Raw genomic sequence first — 24,385 nt, forward strand, 5'->3', positions numbered from 1 at the left:
ATAAAGAACCACACACCTCTTTTCTATTAAACACAAAACTGTACTAGAGTAACCAGTTCCTAAGTCTTCCTAACGCCTCTCAGCAGCTCTTGGGCTTGCCAACAGCTCTTCCAGGTAAAATCCCTTCCGTCAATTTTTGTTTCTGACATTGTCTATTCTAAGTCTGTTAGATTCTTTTTTTAGTTTTTTTTTTAATCAAAGTATAGTTGATTTACAATGTTGTGCCAGTTTCTGCTGAACAGAAAAGCGACTCAATTATACACATTTGGTAAGTCTATTAGGTTCTTAATTTAGACAGTGAAGTAACATCACAGCCTTGTCTCAGGTCACTTATTCTGACGGATTCCACGTCCAGAATAAATCTCTTAACTCTACACACTTTAAGAAATTCCAAACATAAATATTTTTAATAATGTAACAAGGGCTCCATATTTATATGACATACATCTTTTGTGTAAAATATATTATAAAAGACGTAAGCACAGAACTTTAAATAGACTCATATCTATTCCATGTTATAGGACATATATTGTGAAGCCCCCATGTGGAATCTTGTAAAAGCCTTTGGGGCTTTACAAGTGTTATTGGATTCCAGTCCCAATAATCAGTCTAATGTATCTTGTTTACAGACATCCCTGATTAAAAAACATAGAAGAACAAGACAGGAGGTGAGGGCAAGGAAGGAGCATTCATTAGCAATCTCAAACTAAAAGGTAGTCATAATCCATAAACTATTGACCCAATAGACAGAAATTTCCCTTTGTTTTAAATCAATTAACAATTATACATGAGCCATTAAAAAGCCATCATGGTTATAAGCCATTACAGTGTGTACCTATCATGTATCGATTAGCATGTGGTCAGTTATTAATTAATGACATCATCACTCTCAAACCTCTTAAAGGTTTTTGTGCCTTAAAGAAACACACCACCCACCAGAGCCAAGTACTTGACACCTGACATGCTCTATAGCCTCAAGCAGAAAGTATATATTCTCACAGAACCTCTGTTTGTCATTCTAATGCATCAGTCAAGTCCACACTGTATGGTGTGTCTTCCAAAATATCCCATCTCATTTTATAAGTCAGTCATATAAATCTCCAATGACACAATGGTTTTAACATTATTCATATGTGTGGCAGCAGCAAATTAACTTCTCAGAGCATATCCAACATGAAAAGTGCTGTCATTTGCAATGTATGTACAATGACTGCCATCTAAAGCTAAAACACCTCTTTTATCCTGCACATCCTCTGACACTATTCCTAAAGTATCTAACAAAGTGGGACCTAAAACTATGAAAACACAAACGCTACAAGATCTATAATAGCAAATGTGTTTTCTTTAATGCAATATAAACCAGAATAATATTTTTAAATATATTTTTTAATTTTTATTATCATTTTTAAAAGATTGTCTCCTTAGCAGGCAAGGCTGTTTTTAAAACTTTGAGAATAAAATTTTTAGTTCAACTTGCATCATAGACCCAAGAGAACTAGCATAAGACCCTAAATCATACTGTGAAACTGAATCACAGAAGTTTACTTAAATACCACAGTCTGCTAAAGGATAATACACTGACACAATGATAAAAGTCATACTAAGTATACAATAGGGTTATAAAGTAAAAGCTACCCCAGGGAATCTGAAATCTTTTAAAGAATGTTAACATCATCTTTCTTTCTAAATCAAATTAACCCTCTGAGTATGATAGATACACTACAAAATAACTAATTATTATTCACCCCATCTCACATTACTCCTAATCATGGAGAAGCTAGTTATTTGGTATTTTCCACAAAATTGTTTAAATAATACAGAAATTTAATTAATGTGTCTTTTTTCTGCAATTGTATATCATGATTTAAAAAAAAAAAAAAAAAGCTTCCCAATCTAGTTTCATTAAATAAGCACGAGCATAAGATCAAATCACCTGAATTAAAATTCTACATTTTTCCACTCCCTTCTCCCCTGGGATCATAGCAGATTATTCACTGTCCTCATTCAGAGTCACTGCAAAGAGAAGGCTGGACAAGTTTGAAGTAATGTACAAACACATTAAGTATGCAATATTATCTACTTGTTTTACATTGTTACGGGCTCACTGCTAGACTGGAAGATGGAATAGAAAGAATCCTTGTAAGATGATATTATTATTATTTTCATCATCATCATTTCCATTATTTTGCCACAAAAGGGTTCTCTTTCATTAAGTTAGAGACCATCCTGAAATAATGATTACAACATGAGAAGATAGGGCAAGAAGCAGGTTAAATAAGGCCCCATTGTCTGGGGCTCACAATAGAAATCAGGTGTATTTGCCTTTATGGAAGATTTTGGTTCACGGAACAGTTTTTTGTGTAATTTTTTTTTTCACCACGACCAAGATATGCTTATTTCTTCCATAAAGGAAGACATCTTTTTTTAATAAAATTGGCAGTGAGGTTATGTGTAAGGCAAATTGTGACTGAGCCAATATTCTGTCATTCTTACCATCCAGAATGTTCACATGAGGATATAAACAGAAAAAGAAGCCACTTCGTATGTAAAGAAAAAGGAAGAAGACGCTTCCTCAAGATCTCAAAAGCTTAGATTCACACTCGCCTGAGGGAAGAGTGAGGTGAGCAACAGAGAGGAAATACTAACAATGAGGACAAACTCCGCAAACAATTTCACAGAAGAGACCTTAAAGTCTCAGCAAGCCTGGTAACACTGCTCTCATTTTACATATGATAGAAAAATCACACTATGTGATCCTGAAGCAGGTTAAAAACAGACTTTCTTCAAGAATTGTGCAACTTCTAAGCTCAGGGCCATGAGGAGACGGGGTTCCGAATGAGGTCATAGCAAATTCTCCCCTCAGTGTCCTTCCGCCTGTCCCTGATTCAAGGGGAAACCATGGCAGTTGAAAGGCCACATTCAGTGCTTTGGGTACATCTCATTACTTAGATAATTATAAAGAAGTTGAAGAATTTAAAAAGAATACATCTACTGACTAGAAAAACGGAAAATCACATATATATGTATATATTTATTAGCTATTTAGAGCAGATCATTTTTACTGGCACTTATTTTAGATGTCACAACCAGGCAGTCAGCATTTATAGGTTCAGGAACCTACCACTAAAAATCTTAGTTTACCTTAAAAAGTTGCAGCTAGATCTGAGTTTACCTAGAAAGAACTATATAGACTCTTCTTGTTCTGAGGTCATGGGATAAAGGCAGCTCAAAGAAACAAAATGTATTAAGCATCCATCTTCAGGTGATATAGTAAGTGATTTGTGCATTGGTCTCTCCCAATAGTTTCCCTGTTTTAGCGAAGAAGATTCTGAGGCCCAGGCAAAACCAGAGCTCATTAAGTACTGAAGGCTGGGTTGAAACCAGTTCTTGCTGACACTGAAATGACTTTTTCTCCACTTCACTGTCCTTCCTTAACTGCATATGGCTGGGGATAAGCCCGTACAGCACAGAGCCTAAGGAAGAAATAACAGCGCAAGGGCTGCTATATTTACTATTGTTGCTGTTAATACTGATTTAAAACATGGGTCCAAATTCAGACAGATGATTGTGAACCCTGGTCTGCTGCATATCCTCTGACATAGAACTTCTTGGCATACAGTAGGTGTTTACTATTTTTTGAGGCTTCTTGACAAATTCATAAAACAACAACCAGTCCAGCAGATATGGGTCACCTATATTTCAATTGTTTCTCTCAATAGTAAAGAACTTTACTTTTTCACTAAGACTTTGATATAGTTTTTTTAAAAATCAGTCAAAATTAAATGGAAAGCCATTATTTATGCCTCTTCAAAAACCCCAAACCTGTAATTTAAAAACAACAAAAATGGCAAAATTAAACTTGATAGAAGCATGAATTTTCATGTACACAAACACACCATATAGCCATGTGCGCTTTAAGGGAAATGTTCCCTGTCTTATGAAAGTGAGGCAACTTGTTATGATTTGTGCACACTTCCATGAAATACCAAAGAGGGAAAAAAAACCCTCCTGTCACTTGTCAGCTAGTTCAGTCACTGCTGTGTAGAGGTACCATAACATATGCACGTCCCCTTCTGAAAATGTATCAAAAGGGGCTTTGGTAAACTCCTGTACAAGCATATCATATGTGTTAAAGCCAAAATGACTTAAATTCTCTGCCCTGATGGATCTGCACATCAGATGCATAACTGATTAGTGACAACTGACACAGAAACAGAGAAAATGTTCACTGTTAGGACGAACACAACGATTCCCGCAAGAGTGCCATCAGGATGGCATGCTATACTTTCTGTACATACAGAAGCTATGTTCCTCTGCTAAGAGAAAATTCTAGTCAGAGAACTTTGCTTCTTCAGTACTTAATCCTCAAACTGACTTGGAAATATTTATTTTTAAATTCTTATCAGTTTAATATCAATTTCATCAAGAATACCTTAAAAATATCAAAAATGTTCTACTCTTCATTTAAAAATAATTAATTCACAAATTTCTCAAAGATTTACTCTGTGGAGTGTGTTCTTCTCTAAAGCAGAAGTGCTGGGGCAAAAATGCTAGTAGCATAAAGAGGCTAAAATATAAATCAATCTGATTATATATATTACTCAAATAATGAAAAATTCTGAAAGATATAAAAGGACAGGTACAGTTGTGCAAGGATGAGTGACTGAGAACAAAATAGAATTCATGTGTCAGAGAAAAAGATAATATTCTTTCTATACATGAAAGACAAATCCACCAAGCACTGAATTCTTCAAGTTAATTTTTATTTGTCCTTCAGGAAAGTTACCACGAATACTGTATGGAAAACTATGTTATATCATTAAGAATAATTATTTAACTCAAGCATGAGACAGACTTAAACAACTTTCTTCTTTCAGAAAAGATAAAACTATGCTAAATGAATAATTTCCACAAGTTCTTATATTGGCAAAACTGCATGTGCCCTTGGCCATAAATTTTATTTGATTTTTTACGATATTTTTCTACTTTTGAGGAAGTTTTTCTCTCCCTAAATGTAGGTGATTTATTTGGAGATGCTTTCTTCAGTATATTTTAAGGAAAGTCAGTCGTGTCTAAGCTTTCTGATAAAACACAATACTGGATGATGCCTGCCCTCCCCCCCGCCCCCCGGCCACACACATACATTTCTTATTCTGAAGTCTGTTCTGTTCCATTTCTCTTCCCCTAAAGGCTTACCTCTCAACCTCTACCTACCCAGATCCCAAAACTCTGCTGGTTTCAACCTCCTGGGAAAGAAAGCCTGCCCCTGCTATTTTCTCTGCTCCTTCAAAACACACTAAAGAGGTGGATGAAAGAACATCTTAAATCAGTCCGCCTAAAACAAGTGCCTTCTTGGCGCCATCCTCAATGCTTCAACAACTGCCAGCCTCCAAAAGACATGAAATACTGTTGGGAGGGCGCGAGGCCATTGCCGCCGCGTCTTATGTGAGCAACGAGGAGCCAACAGCAGAGAAGGCGAAGGTACAAACTTCTTTTAACTACCAGACTTAGTGGTAGGCCAGGATCCCTTCCTAGTTCCACAAGTATTCAATATAATTTTTTTGATCCTTTCCCCCTTTTCCCCTCCTCCCGCTTTAGGTAGTACTTGAACCAAAAAAAAAAAAAAAAAAAAAACAGTTGTTGCGGATGCCCCATCTCTGTGAGGTGGCGGCGCGCCTGTCCCGCCTCAGGCTCCTCCGTTTCCCGCCTGGCCGCCTGGTGCGCCGCCATGCTGGGCGCGCGCCGCACCCCCGCGCTTCCGGCCCGCATGCCAATACCACATTCAGACTTGTGTGCGGAAGCCAGCCCCTCCAGAAGGCTATGTATTTCAAGTTTTCCATACCAGAAGAACTGCACGTAGATGAAGATGCATTTCATCAACCCTGCAAGAAACAAACACCAAAACAAAACCCCGGAGCAACTGTATCACTTCCCTCAAGTGAGAACCGAAAAAGCCAAAATTCTGGGCCTTCCTAGGGTTCATTCCTCGGGTTTTTCTTTTACCAGAAATGGCTTTTGCGTTTTTCTTTTTACGAAAGGAGGAATAAAATCAAGTAGAATTTATATAAATGTTTGGTTTTTCCTGTTTTTACTTTCTTAAGGCTACTTTTTATTGCTCTAGCCATTGGCACTAATGTCCTTGGTATTTTTCTCCTAACTCTCTTGCGTGATGTGTTTTTAGCATGTTTTCATACCCTCTTCTCAGTATTGTAACACATAATGAAGGTTTCCAATCTCTGCCTATATTATTTGCCAGAGATGGTTTACAGAAAACATGGCCAACCTATGTGGAATGTAACATCTGAGGAATATTTCTTAGGAGAAAGTAGCTCACAGGAGAGACTGTTTTTTAAAAACAAAAGCCCACATGCCTGTTAACTGTTTACCAGAATGTTACCTCATAATATAAGCTGGCTACCTTTTGCACCAGTTCCTGATGTTAGTGGGGGTGATAAATAAACTGCAAAATATAAAGGAACAGTATTACAAGTCAACCTGTTGATATTTTGAACAAGAAAGCTCCTTATACCACACTAAGTTAAACACTATAATATAACATTTGGGCAATATTCTAATACACTAGGAAGGCCCCTACGGCTTAAATTCTGATCCACTTACTTCTGATCATTTTTATGATCCAAAGTAGTTCTCTCTCTAATATAAAACATATTTCCAACCACCTACTAGTTACGAAAGCCATTAAATTCTTGAAGATTGAAGGTGGAAAAATAAATTGTGTGTATTTTAGACCCCGAATGATCTTCCTATAGCAATTTTAGAACAAACTATGAAGAATTCTGCAATTTTAATCTCCTCAGTAGCTTCCCATTACTAAACAAGCACAGCGCCACGGTACAAATGTAGATGTTACATGTCATCTTGATCTGCTGCTTTTTTCTTTCATTAAAGCTTTAATGCAGCAATTATGGCTACGTTGCCCTATAAAAAAAGGAAAAGGCAGTTTACTTTAAAAAGTGAAATTGCATAGCCTACTATTTAATTATACACAAATGTAAATGGCCTATTTTTCCATAACTGGTTATTACAGCACTGTTTTACTTTCTGAGTTTTCACAATCTCTAAAACCTACAAAGCTTCCTGCTATATAATTGTTTTGTTACATTATTGTTTTCATCTTATTTTTTCTTTTAATGTGAGTGCAGCGGGATAAATCTTGGTTTTAAGCCAGCCACTACTTCATCTACTTAAGCTTTTATAGATGAAGATTGCTGTAATTATCAGAATACCCGCTTATTTCTGAAGTATTATCCTGGCAACCTGCTGGCATTTACAACCAATTAACAAGCTTTGCCATTAGTTGCATAAGGGGTATCGCAGAGTAAACCCATTGTGTGCTAATTTTCTATTTTAGATAATCAGTTTGGCCATCCAGAATGGAAAGAAGAAGAAAAGAAAAGGTTTGACACTCAGTGGTAGACATGTAAAAATTACTGCGTGCCCCCTAGAGACAAAGGTATCCTGCAACTCAGTGATTGCTTTGTTGCCGTCACTATTGGTTCTTAAGTATTTCCCTTTGTCTCTTTTGGAAGAAAAAAAAAAAGTGGGGATTCAGGAAAGTAATCATGTCCTGTCTCACACACTCTCGGTCTTTTAAAACTGACTAGCTTCTCTTGCTATCCTGCCCATAATTTGACCAAATTGTACGTGTTAAATACCAAAAAAAAAAAAAAAAAAGACATTGAGCATGAGTTCTTTGGGGTTTTTGGTTCTTTAAAAAAAAAAAAAAAAATGCCTTTCAACCTTTTTTCCCCTCCCCACCTCCCCCACTTGCTATTAGAATAAATTAATGCATGGGCTTCCACCAACTGGGCTGCCTTAAAATTAGCCTGCATGCCGGGTTTAGTTAAAGTGGTGTGCTGTTGTCTATTGCTCTGTTTAAACAGCCGCTGATATTAATATGTCCCGAAGTTTGGTCTAAATCAAGGCAAAAAGCTACAATTCTGTTTTGCTCTTAAAGTTTAAGACTCACCCCAGATAGTAAATGTCATCACCAGCCCGAGAATGTCAGCCTCGGGCCACAGGAGACCTCCCAGGCTTGTGTTCAGAAAGACTCTCCCCTTGAGTCTTCGGCAATACCAATAATTACTTCATCCCAGTTCTCTCTGCTTCTATCTGTAGAATTCTCCTAGTCTCAAAGCTGCCTCCCCGCTCCCACTCCCAGATGATCCCTAATCAAATGTAACTGTTCTCTGTGAGGGAAAGCACAGGCTGGCATTTTAAAAGTGCCAGTATTGACCAGTACCCATCCTTGGCATTTGTAAACCTCTTTGGCCATACAGCTTCTGAAACTCCCATGCCACGCTGCACTTTAAAATCATCTTCAGCACTTCCAGCGTGGGTTAGTAGGTATCTATTTGCAGCAAAACAGTCTTTAGATCAGATCAGCATCCTTCTTGCTCTGTAAATTCTCAACAGACAGTAGAGTTGTAAAGCTCCCATCTCTAAGGACCTGCTTTACCCTGGATTAATTAACTGCCTTACACACACACAGATTCACAAGGAGACACCCACTGTCCTATGCGTCAAGTTAAAACCCCTAATAACTTCCTTCTGTCCCATCATTTGCTCACAGATGCAGGTAATGAATTGTGTCTACAGGCAGAGCCACATTATCAGGGCATGACACCACCGTAACAGACTTTTCTGTCTTTATAACCAAATTCACAACTCGTTATGGCATTTATATTTGAACAGATCTTTCCAGCAAATGAAGACATTATTATGCTTCTCACAAATACGGCTTATTGAAATCAGAAGGAGACATTCTTTTCAAGGTTTGTTATATTCTTATACTACTGTAAAATTCTTATGAAAAAAATCCTAGCTAACTTTCCACTTTCACAGCACAAGGACCTAAATGCTCATGATTTGTGCAAAGAACTACCCAGTCTCACCAAAGTAAGAGAGAGAGAGAAAAAAAAAGCTTGGAGAGGGAGAGAAGAGCCAAGAGAAAAAGATGGGAAGTTCTTTTATTATTCTTATCTTGGACTATTCAAGGTACCTATGCTGGGCAGCCTAATAATGGAACTCCCATTGTTATTTTAATAGACTTTTATTGTAATAGTTATTAAATTATCTATTTTAACTGTATTGGTTTCCTAGTAAAGAAATTGCTGGTTTCAAAGTTTATTGAGTGGGATTTTAGCCTTGCTTGACCTATTGGAGCTATAGTGAAGGAGAAGAGATAGAAAACAACCGTAAACTGCCTTTGGGGAGATGGTGCAATAGGTTCAACAGGTGATATGAGGAGCCTTCCTGAAGTCTCGCTCCCATGACTAGGACGGCCACAGTTACACCATTTTTGCATCTGAAAGATATTTATTTTTTTCTTCTTTTCTGTGCTCTATTTGCCTGCATCACAGAAATTCTAGAGCTGTAAAAATGGGGTTTTTCCCCAACAAATATTTAATCTCAGTGACTGCAACCATCATCTCTGGGGAGCAAGTCTTTCTGCCTCACTCTGTGATCTTGGTTAAGTTACTTCTCTGTACGCAGTTTTCTCAGTTTTTCTCATCTGTAAAGTATGAGACTAATTGCCTCACAGGATTGTTGTAATAATTAAATATAATAAAGCATGTAAAATGCTTAGCACAATGCCAAGCATTTAGTAATACAAGTTGTAACTTATTGTTCTACCATTTTAGTCGTGTATTAGTGGTTATGCTAACCACTATGGGGCCATTAAGATCAGAGCAAGATCCAAGTAAAAGACACTGGAAGAATCCAGAGAGGAAGAATTTACAAATATTTCACCATCTCCTCCTAAGGGTAATACCTATGACTTTGATTTTGTTTGTTGTACAGGTAAGCCTTAGGCTAAAAAGATTCCTGCCAAAGATAGCTAATCTCAGATGCAACGTAACAGTAAGTACGTGTGTGTGTGAAAGTCGCTTAGTCGTGTCCAACTCTGCGACACCATAGACTGTAGTCCATGGAATTCTCCAGGCCAGAATACTGGAGTAGGTAGCCTTTCCCTTCTCCAGGGGATCTTCCCAACCCAGGGATAAAAGCCAGGTCTCCCGCATTGCAGACTGATTCCTTACCAGCTGATCCACCAGGGTTGTAATCGTCTGTTAAATTTTTTTTTTAATTCACTTAAATAAATGAAATAAATAGCAGTATGTGGCTATTACCAGTCAATATTTAATATTTTTAAAGTATACCACAACTGAGACTGGCTAGAGATTATGTTACAATGAGATTTTATTTGCAAAATTAGACTTAATGTACCATTAGACTTAATGGAAAGTGTTTCCCACAAAGAGAAGAGGTTTAGCTTCTTTGCTTGTAAATTCCAGAACAGCAAAACTCTGTTTTGTCCATTGCTGCATCTTAGGACTCAGGCAGTGTTTTATACAATAATTATTTAGGGATGTATGAATGAATGGTTTCATTCTCTGTTGATGAAATGGTTGATTCTATCAACCATTGGTTGTTAATGAAAGATTAAGTCAGTAAGGGTTAATCATCTAGTGTTGTATTAAATTAACGGAGTTATAATACAAAGAAGGTGAGATGGACGAATTTTGTCTCAAAATAGTTTCCCACACAGTTTAGGGACTCTTCAAAGTCCATTTGGAAAGGTTGCTAAGTCCAAAAACAGTATTGAGCTTTGCTGATAACTGCAACAGCATTCTCAGCCTGCAGTTGTTTTACAAACAGAAAACTGAAACTTTCCATTTTATAAGAATGCAGCAAGATTGAACACATGCTCATCAAAACCCAAAAGTCTATTAAAATCCCATATTTTCTTCTTTCAAGGCATGCTTTATGGTTTTGTGCAATTATTAGGTTAGCCCTTGTTGATCTAATAACCTATCATAAAAGTTAGAAAAGAAAAAGTCCCATCTGTGCAAGAGTTTAAAGTTATTAGACAAAGGAGAACTTAAAATTGAATATGAGTCAAATTCTAGAATAAGTTGACAGTTTTTAATTTTAGAATGGAACCAGAACATACCTTATAACTTGAAAACCTCTAAGACACATTTCCATTGCTGTCAAAAGGTGAAATTGATCCCACCTCTCTACAGGCTCATCAAAGTTTTCCAAATAGCAGCCTTCAGCTGTTGAGTGTTATGTTTCGATTATATTTCAGATGACTTTTCTAGTTTGTTTTTTAATTGGCAGGAGCTCAAGAAACATTTTTATATCACAAAGAGTTCCCTTTTACATTAATGAATGTGAACAAACCTTCTATCAATTTGAAGTTTCTGTTTCTCTGCACAACATTAAATAATACTGGATCTAGCTATGAAAAACTTTCAGAATAAAGTACTATAGTTCAGATTAAAGGCTGTAAAATCCAGTCCCAAAAAAATGTATCTTGCAAGATATCTGTGGCACTTAAAATCCACAGATAGGAAAGAAAATAAAGGAAAGAAAATAAAGACAATTATAACACATATATATTCCTAGCCCAATAATTAAGACTATATTTTTAATTGTCATTGTTTTTAAATGTTAATTTAGAACATATTTTCAAGGGAATATTAGTCCACATAAAAATGTAAGTCATCTGAATTCTTCTTGTATTAATATATAAAATCTCAAGAAATTCTCATTCAGCTTAAATATCATCATTATAGATTTAGTCTGTGGTACCAAAAAATTTCTGCCATTATAACCAAACTTGTCATTGTCCTCATAATTTATATCATTCTAAATTGTGGAATGTCAAATCCAATAAAATTTGAAAAAGGTATAGAAGCTACAAAAGCCTTTCTAAAATATCTACATATCCTTTTCTCTAGATATAATAATTTCAAAATGTATTTAATTTCCTTTTAGGTTCTTTTCATTTACGACCAAAAACTTTTCATGTTGCAAGCATACACATCCACCCCTCTTTATCACTTTTTAACAACTTTCCTCAAAAACAATTTAGAATGGTCACATATGTAAAACTATGTTTTCAAGATATTTGTGAAAGGAGCCTAAATCAGGACAAAAAATAAATTAAAAAAGTGCATGCAGACTACTAGTGCATTATTTTACCATGTCACCCCTTTCGAAAGGAAAACGGGTAAAGGTCAGGAAAATTAGCTGCTCAGCACAGCAATGTGGAAAAGAAGAGGAGTGTTGCTTGTAATGACATAAAAACCATCAACACAGATGCGTTCTGGGGTTGGAGAAGGGTAACTATGTGAAATGCTTGCTGAATGCATTGTCACCATAGAATCAGACAAGGGCCCCTCTTTCTGATTCTTTGACATATTAATAGCAGCCCGGGCTGTCCGACTCACGGGATCTCACTCCCATGCTAGAGAGAGGAGCTGGCAGCCTAGATGCCGTACCCTAATCTGGAGGCAGGGCTACCACAGCTGTTCTAGATTATCTTCTTACTGACCCCAGCCAACAGCCCCAACCCCAGTCTTGACTATAAGACCCTCTTGTCTTCAACTTTACTGGAAGGCAGAGAAGAGAAGAAGGAATTACAAATAGCTCTCTGCATGCTAAGTTGTTTTGGTCATGTCCAACTCTGTGTGATCCTATGGACCATAGCCCACCAGGCTGCTCTGTCCATCGGATTCTCTAGGCAAGAACACTGAAGTGGGTTGCATGCCCGTCTCTCGGGGATCTTCCCAACCCAGGGATCGAATGCCTGTCTCTTACGTTTCCTGCATTGGCAGGCAAGTTCTTTACCGCTAGTGCCACCTGGGAAGCATAAGGGAGCCCTGAGACTTGGTTCAAATCCACTTCACTGCTTTCTAGCTGTGTGACCTTAAGAAAGTTACATAAGCTTTCTGGACTTCAATCCCATGCCCTCAAGCGCGGCTGGTGATAGCACCTCCCTGGTAAACTTGTTTTGACAATGAAATTAATGTTGAGGCTTCATCTGAAGTGCTTGGCACAAGGCCCAGCACATAATTGGTTCTTTATAAGCATCAGCTATTATTGTCATTATTGTAATATGAGCAATGTCTACCCCCTGACCATCAGCACCATCCCACCTCTCTTCCTAATGTTGACCCAAAACAGCAAGAGATGGCCAAAATAAGTTTGTGACTCTGGATGCAGACAAACATGTTGATGGCTCTAGAGAGTCAAGTAGAACCTTAACTATTGAGCCACTGCCAGTTTAGGAGCCCATTGTTCTTGTAAATGGACTAATCATGATGCTGAAAGGAGACCCAGGAGCATCATGGATTGCTGGTGCAGTAAAGTCCCAAGGGAGGCAGTCGTATCTGGTTTGGAACTCCTTCTCTCTCCTTATCAGCTATGAAAATCTATCTTGGGCCAACTCAAGAATCTTTGTAAGCACCGGTTCCCTATCTTTAAAATGGATTAATAATATTAACTTGCTTGCAGAGTTATATGAAATTAGAAAGTTATAGACAGAGAAACGGGCTTCCCAGCTGGCACTAGTGTTAAGAAACTGCCTGACAATGCAGGAGACATAAGAGACATAGTTTCGATCTCTGAGCTGGGAAGGTCTCCTGGAGGAGGGCATGGCTACCCACTCCAGTATTCTTGCCTGGAGAATCCCATGGACAGAGGAGCCTGGAGGGCTACAGTCCAGAGGGTCGCAGAGTTGGACACAATTTAAGTGAATTAGCACACTTAAAGAGACAGAGGTGTGGTTTATTACCTGGCACACAGAAAGTACTCAATATGTAGTGGTATCATGATAAAGAACAGGAAAAAGGTAGATTGTGGACCCAGGGTGATTGTGGTAGACCTTGAATAATGGTTCCCCAAAGATGCACATGCTTTAGTCCCTGGAACCTGTGAAGATGTTGTTAGCATTGCATAGCAAAAGAGACTTTGCAGATGTAATTAGGATTAAAATGTTTTTTAATGGGAAATTATCCTGGATTATCTGAAATAGGAGTAAAGTTGGCTCAGTGTTAAAGAATCTGCCTGCCAATGCAGGAGATGCAAGAGACACAAGTTTGATACCTAGGTTGGGAAAATCCGCTGGAGGAGGAAATGGCAGCCCACTCCAGTATTCTTGCCTGGGAAATCCCATGGACAGAGGAGCCTGGGGGGCCGCAGTCCAGGGGGTCACCAAGAATGGAGGATAACTGAGTGGCTGAGCACTCACACCCATGCATCCGGGATTATCTAAACAAACCAGTCTAATCACATCAGTCCTTAAAAGCAGAGAACTTTCTCCAGTTGGAGGCAGAAGAGTGATGAGGTGAAAGGGAAGTCAAAGAGATTCCAAGTTTGAGAAAGATTAGACTCACCGTTGTGGACTCTAGAGAGTAAGGCTTCTAGTCTATGCCTATACCACCCTGTACACACCCGATCTTGTCTGATCTCAGAAGCTAAGCAGGGTCAGGCCTGGTTAGTACTTGGATGGGAGAGTAAGGCTTCTAGGAGCTGAGAGAGGGCAGTCCCCAGCTGAGAGCCAGCAAGATTATGGGAACTTGAATCTTAAAACTGCAAACTGAAATTAGCCAACACCTGAATGAGCTTGGAAACAGATCCTCCCCAGAGCCTCAGATAAGAATTAAGTGGTAGACATCTTGATTCCAGCCTTGTGAAACTGGGAGCAGAGAACCCAGTCAGGTCAACCCAGACTCTCTACCTGTAGAACTGAGAAATCTGTGTCACTTTAAGTGTAAGGTTTATGGTAATTTGTTATGACAGTAATAAAATTATAATACAGGAATTATTAATATAAATGGTTTTCACTACTAGACCATGATATTCTCATTTGGAATAAGAGCTACTGGAAGACAGGGATGCCAGCAAATAATAATAGCTAATATTTCTGATCATTTACATCACAGGGCATAATGCCAAGTGCTTTACATATATTATCTCCTTTTATCTTCACAAACTCATTAGGTAGGTAATGTTACAATTGCTGTCTAACAAGTGAAGAGATAAAGAAAGTAAAAGAGATGAAGCTTAAAGACTCGGCAGTAATCACACAGCTTACATATAGTGGAACCAGGATTCAAATTCAAACAGTTGATTCAGAGCACGTGCTGCTCACTGTGATACTATGCTTCCCTGGACACAGCGCAGGGGTTGGCACACCACCTACACCAGATCTCTTGCTGAATAGTTGAACAAATTACTAAATGAATACAAAGAAGTAGTTTACAGTTCTAAATAGTTAATAGTTCTTGCTTAACCAGACATTTTCATAATCTGAATAATTTCTAAAACCTGAAGATTGAGCTATCCAAGGCAATTATTATTAAATCATTTTACCAGTCTGTTAAGCTAGGCTATGCTATGGTAACAAATAAACCCAGAATCTCAGTAGGGCAGCACTACCAAGGCTTATTTCTCATGTGTATAAAGCCGGTTATGAGTTAAGGCAACATCCCAGGGTAGCTGTCTTCCATGCAGTAACTTGGAGAATCTGCTTTGATTTTGTGGCTCTGTCTTCTCCATATGAGTTCCTGTAGTTGCTGAGGCAGACGACACCTGGAGATATTCTATCCCCCTCTTCCAGGCTTCAACCTGAAGATGACATCACCTGTATTCACACTTTTTGGCCAGAAATATTCTTGTGTCTCCTCCAACTGCAGGCCTAAAACGTGTAGTCTTTCATGTGCCAGAGAGGAGCAAAGACTCAGATACTGAAGGGCACTATTAATATCAATCAATGGAGAAGAAAATGACAACCCACTCCTGTATTCTTGCCTGGAAATTTCATGGACATTGGACCCTAATGGGCTACAGTTCACGGGGTTGCAGAGAGACAAACACAACTTAGCGATGAAACAGCAACAAAATTTTGTTTTCTTTGGAATCCTGATGCTATAATTACAGTCACTAAAATTCATCTGCAATACAGGACACACAGGTTCGATCCCTGGGTGGGGAAGATCCCCTGGAGAAGGAAATGACAACCCACTCCAGTATTCTTGCCTGGAAAGTCCCAGAGACAGAGGAGCCTAGTGGCCTCCATGGGGTCACAAAGAGTCAGACCCAACTCAGCAACAACAGCAATATCAATCAAAATCACTAAATCCCACTCCATACAAAAGAAATAGAATGGTTATTAAAAATTATAGCTCTGACTTCCTATATCAAGTGTCCCAAGAACCCCAATTTCAGCCTCATCTATTTCACATCCTGCCTTCCAATCTGCAATTCAAATCCTTCACAACAAAAGAAAACTTCCCTGTTTTCAGGTGGCAAGGTTTTCTCAGACTGCACATGGCCAAAAGCAGCGTTATCAGTTTAGGTAGTCTCCTTGCACTCTGAAACTCTGAGGAGCTGAACCTGTAACTCTCAGATCACAGATGTCTCTATGCTGTCCCCAAACTGAAGGACCTTTGCAAATCATGATCAACTGATGCTAATCAAATATTTATTTTTCCTTGTTGTTGTTCAGTCGCTCATTCATGTCCGACTCTTCGCGATCCCATGGACTGCAGCTCTCCAGGCTTCCCTGTCTTTCAGCAACTCCTGGAGCTTGCTCAAACTCATGTCCATTGAGTCAGTGATGCCATCCAACCATCTCATTCTCTGTGGCCCTCTTCTCCTCCTGCCTTCAGTCTTTCCCAGCATCAGGGTCTTTTCTGATGAATTGGCTCTTCGCATCAGGTGGACAAAGTATTGGAGCTTCAGCGTCAGCATCAGTCCTTCCAATGAATATTTGGGATTGATTACCTTTATGATTAACTGGTTTGATCTCCTTGCAATCCAAGGGACTCTCAAAAGTCTTCTCCAACACCACAGTTCAAACCTTAGGAGCCAAGAAATTTCAACTATCACAGAAGACAAACAGATTCAATTTTGTTTTTCTATTCAAATCTCATCCCCAATTATTAGCTCAAAATTATAGAAAGTTCCTCATCCTGCTCAAATAAGGATTTTACGTGAATCTCAATTAGATCATATTTCTTCCCCTAAGATAATTAGTAAGAGCCTTGTTTTGAATTAATGATGGTGCAAGAGAAACCAAGGAAAAGATTCCTAAAATACAGGAAGCTCTCTAAGTTAATGTACCTGTCCACATAGTCTTGCTATCCGTATTCAGAATGTGTAACATCACAAACATGGGGGGGGAGGGGTGTGGAATGCAGCTTAAACCATAGAGATATTCATATTCATCTTGGAGAGATTGACCATCTCTCTTATTTTCATGGAAATGTGCAAAATAATATCATCTCACATTTTGGGAAAATTGGAAAAATAAATTTTGCCCCCTGTCTTGAGAATGTTCTATGGATTGCTAGACATCTCGTCCGCAAAGTACTATTTTCAGTAGTCATTCTCTGTGGCCCTAAAGCCACAGTTGAACAAGCAGCCCTGACACTACCAACCAACCCTGCTCAAGGTGATTTGCCTACAAAGCACTTGTTTTCAGTCTACAGTGAAATGAGGAACTCGTGTCAGACTGTAAATCAATGGCCAGCTTCCTTCATCAGTACAGTCTTGCTATTAAAAAACACAGTCAAGCTTAACAGTGTCTTTGGTGATGAAGATGATTTATATTCTAAAGCAAGCTTCTTGTCATGAGCAGACAACAGCTGAGAGACCAGAACAGTCACACATATTCTGTAGTCTGAGGAGCCATTTGTTGTTGTTCAGTCACTGAATTGTGTCTGACTCTTTGCAACCCAATGGACTGCAGGCCAGGCTTCCCTGTCCTCCAGTGAAGAGCCATACTTGCAAAACTTTGGCTTAAAGATACTGAGATGGGGGTTATCACTTCCTATAATGTAAAGTCCTCTCTCTCCCTCCCGTACGTCACTATGCAGTCAGAACCTTGAGGATAGAGACCCTGAGGATGGTGTTCACTCTTGTCCTAATTGATGTTTCCTATGTTACAATGTAGAAATACAGCTAAAACTCTTTCTGGGTATTCTGATAAGGGCCATGTACTCATTGGCTGAAATGTTATTTCCTGGCACTCAGTCCAATTTTCAGGTTCATTCAGTTTTATCGATACTTTATAAATGAACATACTCTGCATGGTCATTAATTGAATAAAATAAGCTTCTAGTGTAAAATACAAAATACTGTTTCTACTTTCAGTGGAATCAATTAAAATCATAACGTCAATTAAATATAGTAAAATTTCAATTTTCCCAGATTTATAGAGGTAACAGGTCAACTCTAATCCAAATCACCAGTCAGCATCGCACAATATGATGTATGTTTTGAGTTTATATTCAGTTTTTATATACTTAGCACTAGACTACTCATGGTTGAGAGAAGTCAATCTTAAAGACAGGGTTCAAATTTACTATGCAATACTAGAGCATCAAAGCCACACACACACAAAGTGCATGTAGAGGAATAAATTCTAAAGTTTCTTATTTCATCCTTTTTTCATTATAAAGTTGCAAACTTATTAAAAGTTAAAGGGCAAAGGACATGACTTATATTCTTCAAAGTAATTTGGACATAGTAGGATTCAATGAATTACGTTGATTTTAACCAAACATAATAATTGGTTGCCTATTGTGTGCTTAAGAATGTCAAATTTAGCTTATTTTTTAGTCCAACCAATAGATATTTGCTGAATTAAAACTATATTCCAAATACTGGGCCACATGCAAAAAGAACTAGGACAAGGTTCTTATGAAGTGTTTCTGTTTTTGTCTATGAGAATGACAATCTAAAGGAGCTTAAACAATATCATGCCTGCATCACTTCAGTCCTGTCGGACTCTTTGTGACCCCCATGTAGCCCACCAGGCTCCTCTGTCCATGCAATGCTCCAGGAAAGAACACTGGAGTGGTTTGCATGCCCTCCTCTGAGGATTCCTGACCCAGGGATTGAATCCGCATCTCTTACATCTCCTGCATTGGGAGGCAGAGTCTTCATTATTAGTGCCCCCCGGGAAGCCCAAACAGAATCATGTGTTAGTGCTAAAGGAAGAGTCATAATGATCATAGCGGCCAACCTGTCAGTGGTTACTTCAAACCAAGTAACGTCCAAGTGCTTTCCCTGCGTCACCTTGCGATTCCTCAGAAGCGCAGGTGCACTCTTTCCATCTGAATTCTTGGATGTTAGCAACAGAAACCCACTCTAACTACTTTAGGCTAAAAAGCATCTATTGGAAGATTTTGTGGAGCTCAAAATGAACAAGAAACTGAAAGATCAGCTATGGGTGTGGGCAAAACTCCAAGGATGCTCCAGAGGACCAAGAAAAAGGAAACATAAAGCACAGCACCCAGCTTATGTACAGAAAAAAATGTCACCATCATCATAGCTTCCTTGTCTGCCTCTGCTGCTACTAAGGAATCCTCTGATCACACCCCAAACCTTGTCATCTCCCCAAAGCTAGGTGTTCCTGAAGAGGGCATCTAACTGGCCAGTGTTGATGCTCAATAACCCCCTGGTAGAACTAGAGAAGAGAAAAGAAAGTATCCAGCCCCTTGGATGAAAATCCAATATCACCCCAGGACCACTTACAGTAGTGGAGATGCAGTTCTCTAGAAAAGCAGGAGGAAAATGCTTGAAAACATAGTGGAGATTCTGATCAGCCAAAAATTGACAAGATATGTACATAAGAAAAGGTCTAGATTTATTTTAAGGAAATAATAAAAATATAAAAGTGGCTTGAAGTACATTAAGATTAAGGATTTTTCAAACTAGAATTTCATTCAGTGTACAAAAATTTGAATTTAACTTCTGCTGAAGGATACACCTAAATTATTTCTCCCTACAGCCTGAACAACCCAAACTTTTAAAAACTGTCTACTGACCTAGAAAGAATAAAGCTAGTTAGGAATCCTTGAATGAAACATATTCATTCATTTAATGAAAATTCATCCAAAGTCACATAGGTAGACAGCTCTCATGCACAAAATGATATATATAAGAATAGACTTCTTTGGCCTTTCAGGTTCAAGAGTTTAAAAGCAAATTTAATCAGAATGTAACTTAGGTCCTCTGTTTCTTTTCAGAGTAATAATGCCTTGCATTTAAATAATATCTTTTAACTAAGAATATTTCACTGTCCCTAATCCTTACAATACCTCTATGCCCTAAACCAAAAGTATTATTCTTTCCACTTTAGAAAATTAAGTCACTCATCTAAAGTCACACTAGCTATTTGGAGTGGAAATTACCAGATCATTTTTTCTTATCTTTAAAAGTCACATTATTTTTCAAAGTCTAACTTTCATTTCAATCTATTTACTGCTTTAATAGAGAGTTATAGATGAGAACAATGGATAACCTATGTTCCAAGATTTCTTCATTCAAATTTTACAGTATCTGAAAATATTGGATGACGAAGTACAGAGTGCCAGTGAGTCAAGACTTGAAGTATTTATAGAACTAATTTCTTCAGTGGTGACAGCAAAGCCAGCAAGGAAGGAAAGACTAAACCACACCTATAAATGGCAGATGAATCAGGCTGTGGCTCCAGAGTGTTGTCTTTTTTTGTTATCTTCATGCAGGATATGGGCTACCACAACAAAAGTAATTAATCTCATCAACATACAGCACCCATATAGTTGATGAGGACAAACTACTTATAGGATAGTCATTTATTTCACACACAAAAGCTTGCCATGAATGGGGAAAATACACTTTTTGAGTCAAAGATTGTCTATCACAATAAGAACTATGGCATTATGGTAAAGTTTTAATGAGATAATGTATATGAAAATGCTTGTCAACCGTAAGAGAATATTCAGATTTGCAGCAGAGCATAAGCATGATAAAATATCTGAAAGACAACTTCTCAAACTTTTTAATAAGTAAGAAAGAAATCCAAGGATTAAATAAAGATCCAAAATAGCCGCCATTATGAAAAGCTTTCAGTTTTGTGAACAGTCTTCCACGGTAAATGAATGCCCTCCATTTTGTAATGCTGCTGGTAACACCAGAATAGTTTTACACAAATACATTGGTGCCATTAACCAAAAGAGGGCTAGAGTGTGAAGTTTTGAAGACACTGGGCTCTGCTTTGCACCACTTTCTCACTCCTGACTTTGCCTCACTCTAACCTATCCCTAATGTTTTGGGCCTATTGTCTGACACTCATTGCCCACATCAAAATCTTAATAGGATGATAAATCACAGTCTGGTCACCACTTTTCTCCCCCAAGGAAGTGTGCAATACATAAAATGTTAATAATAATTCTACCTCTCTCAAGAGAATATATATACACATCAGAGGTGTCATCACAATTGATAAGTCTAAGGAATGAAGTTACAGAATTTCAGTCATCAGACAAGTGAGGAAGGAAAAGATTGAGCATCAGAGACCTCTTCAGAAACCTGACACCAAACTCCTTTGGTTATCATCTAGCTGAAGTTAGTGGAGGCTGCACAAACATTAATTCTCGGGACAACCTAATATTGTCAAAATCCTAGTGACAAGCATCTGACCTGCCGTCAAGTCCTCAGCAAGGTACACTAAGGGCTTCAGAGAGGTAAGGCTTTGCCCTCAGAGGCGGCTTACCCCAGAGCCAGTGTGATCCTGGCTTCACCCACCGGAGTTTGTGTGCAGCCATGGGAATGGGAAGACTGGGCAGCTTGACTCATGGCTTCCATTTATGTATCTCCTGCTCTCTCAGAGGATGTGTCGTTGACTGTGAAAAGATCAAAAGGAAAAGAAAGGTAGGTACCACAGCCTTGAAGGTGATCCCCAGGTTCTTTCAGAATCTTTCTGACATGCTTGAGATTTGGGAACAAAAGAACAGACTAACTTGTACTTCTGTGTTACTTATAAAATATTCAGTAGATAATACAAGAAAAAATTTATCCATTCAACAACTATGAATAGACCACTTGTTATGTGCCAGACATTGTTCCATGTAGGTGTTTGGTTAAATAGGTAAAATGTAAATCAGGAAACAAAGTCAATTAATTTCAGTGGAAAATGTTTAAAGTACTTTTTAATTGGATCTGTAGGTTAAAAATTGGGAAAGAGTTTGAAACAAACCAAAAAGATCATTAAGTGTCTAGCACACCCTTCCAGGCTATCTCTGCTTTTCACTGTCTTTGAGATATTTTGAATCTTTGAGCTATTGAAAATTAAAAATAATATGAATAATTCTGGTCCATAGAAATATAAATGTTATGATGTATAGAATGCAATTGATTATTAGCCTGTAAATATTCACCAGTTTAGCATCTACTTGCCGATTCATTCCAGCATTCTGTATTTACCTATGTGTATATGAAGGCAAATTTGAATTTTCCTTTGAGCAGGTTATGACATCTTACTGCTTCTTTCATTAATTAATGAATAGATAAAAATCTTTAAGCACATGTTCATTTTGTGTCTATATAAGAATCATAATTATGCTTCTTTTAAAAATATATCCTTTAAGAGTTTATAATAAATGTTTATCAAACCACCTACCTCAAAAGAATATATTTAGAAAGAAATGGCAAATTAATTTTAAAGCTCTTCAAATCAAAGTTTTAAATGCATGAAAATAATATCTTCTTAATACAATTGTGGCATTTGAAGTTTCATTTTGATAAGGCCTCTAAATGTCCTCATATTACTGATCCCAGATAAAGGAATCGAGCTGAGCTATGGGGGAAAAAAGAAAGAAAGAATATAAGATCTCTTCTTATTTTTTGCTTTAAAGAAATAATAAACTGCATTGTTGTAACTCAGTGTAAGTAGATTCGAGTAAGGCAATAGAGACGGATGCCAGAAGCTACTCATATCGTTCTTTAAAATGGAAATTTACCGTCTGCTGCATCACATGGACAAAATACAGAACTATTTTTCACAGCTTGTTCACTGAACAGATTATTGTAGAAAAAAAAAAAAAACTTTTACATTTTCTGCAGATTCCCAAATCTCAGTCAAAAAACTCTTGGCAATTTTTAGCAGTGAAACAGATTTCACTTTCAGATTGAGATACTCCATTTAGCAGTAGTCAGATGATCTTCCAAATAAATATAGACTCGTTTCACTCTTGATTTTATTAAAAAAAAATGTTTTCATGAGGTGTCTTGGAGGAAACTTGCACTTATTTGGTTTTCCCAAGCTAAAGCAAAGAAAAACTCGAAGGTCTTAAAAATCAGAGTTAAATAAAAAAGGAATGTTAAACTGAAAATGTTATTACAAATAATGCATGTTCATCACAGTACCAATAAATAAATAACCCTATAAAATTTTAGAATTAGTTGCAAAGATGCTCCAATCTTTTCTGCCCTAAATCTCAGCTCCCCAAAATATTACTAAACAGAAGTGCATGTGTTCGGCACAATATAACAGACAGCAATATGTTGAGATACTTCACACAAAGAGGTCTCTGGGCCACTTTTCTCCTTCTAGATTAGCTCTACCACTTAAGCACAAGGCAACTGCACTTAGCAATTTATTTCCAGAACCATTGTTTTTCTTATCTAAGTGTTTAATGCCACAGAAAATAATGGGGTATGTTAAATTTAATAAAAGTTAAACCCATGAGGAAATAGTGAAATAAAAATAGCAATCTTCATATAACCCTGTGTCCAAGATCCCAGATCTATTCACTCTATGCCTCCTCCCCAAATTCCTGAACTAAATCTTCCCCATGTTTTTCTATCCATGAGAGGGAATTATATGGCAAATCATGAATAAAATCAAAAATATTGATTGTGTCTTACTTCTATATTTATAAAAACATAGATTGTATGTATGAATACCACAGGCTGCCCAACTAAATTTCACAAATGTTGTTGCTATTTTTAACAAGTTTTTATAGACTTGTTAAAAGTTCATCTCAATGACATTAAAGATGATCCCAGTCTTAAACAAAGCAACCTGAATTTAAAGCAGAAGATTTGCCAAGCGGAGAAAACCAGAAATAGTTCATGCTATTAAAACCATTTCACTCTTCTCCTAATGACATTGTTACTATCTGGGAAGAATTCATTTTATCCAACCCCCAAAAGCCACATTTTTGTGGCCAATTTGACATATAGTACAGAAAGAGGTTAGATTTGGGGGGTTTTTTGAGCTATAGTTGATTTATAGTGTTAATTTCAGGTGAACAATACAGTGATTCAATATTTATATAGCTTACACTCCACTTATAGTTTATTATAATATATCAGCTATATTTCCTGTGTTGTACAATATATCCATGTAGTTTATTTATTTTATATGTAGTAGTTTGTACTTCTTAATCCCTTACCTTTATCATGTTCCTTTCCCCTTCTCTCTCCCCACTGGTAAAAGAACAGGTTATTTTTGGAATCTGCTATGAATTGTGGGAAAGTTTCAAAGAAAAAAGCTAGCTATGATTCTACACGTATTGGGGTAATGGGAAAGAACTAAACTGTTCTTATAGTATTCCTTGACAAAAAATTAAACTAATATAAAATGTGTGAGAATCTGAATAAAACCAGCATATCATGATGATGAAATTTCATATGATAAAAACTAAATTGTCTAAGAGAAAACTATATAAGACAAAGTTGCTGAGCTTTAGATTTCATTGTTGGTTTCATTTATAGGTCAATAATTGAGGAGTGG

The sequence above is a fragment of the Muntiacus reevesi genome, chromosome 3, assembly GCF_963930625.1.
Source record: "Muntiacus reevesi chromosome 3, mMunRee1.1, whole genome shotgun sequence".
Lineage (NCBI taxonomy): Eukaryota > Metazoa > Chordata > Mammalia > Artiodactyla > Cervidae > Muntiacus > Muntiacus reevesi.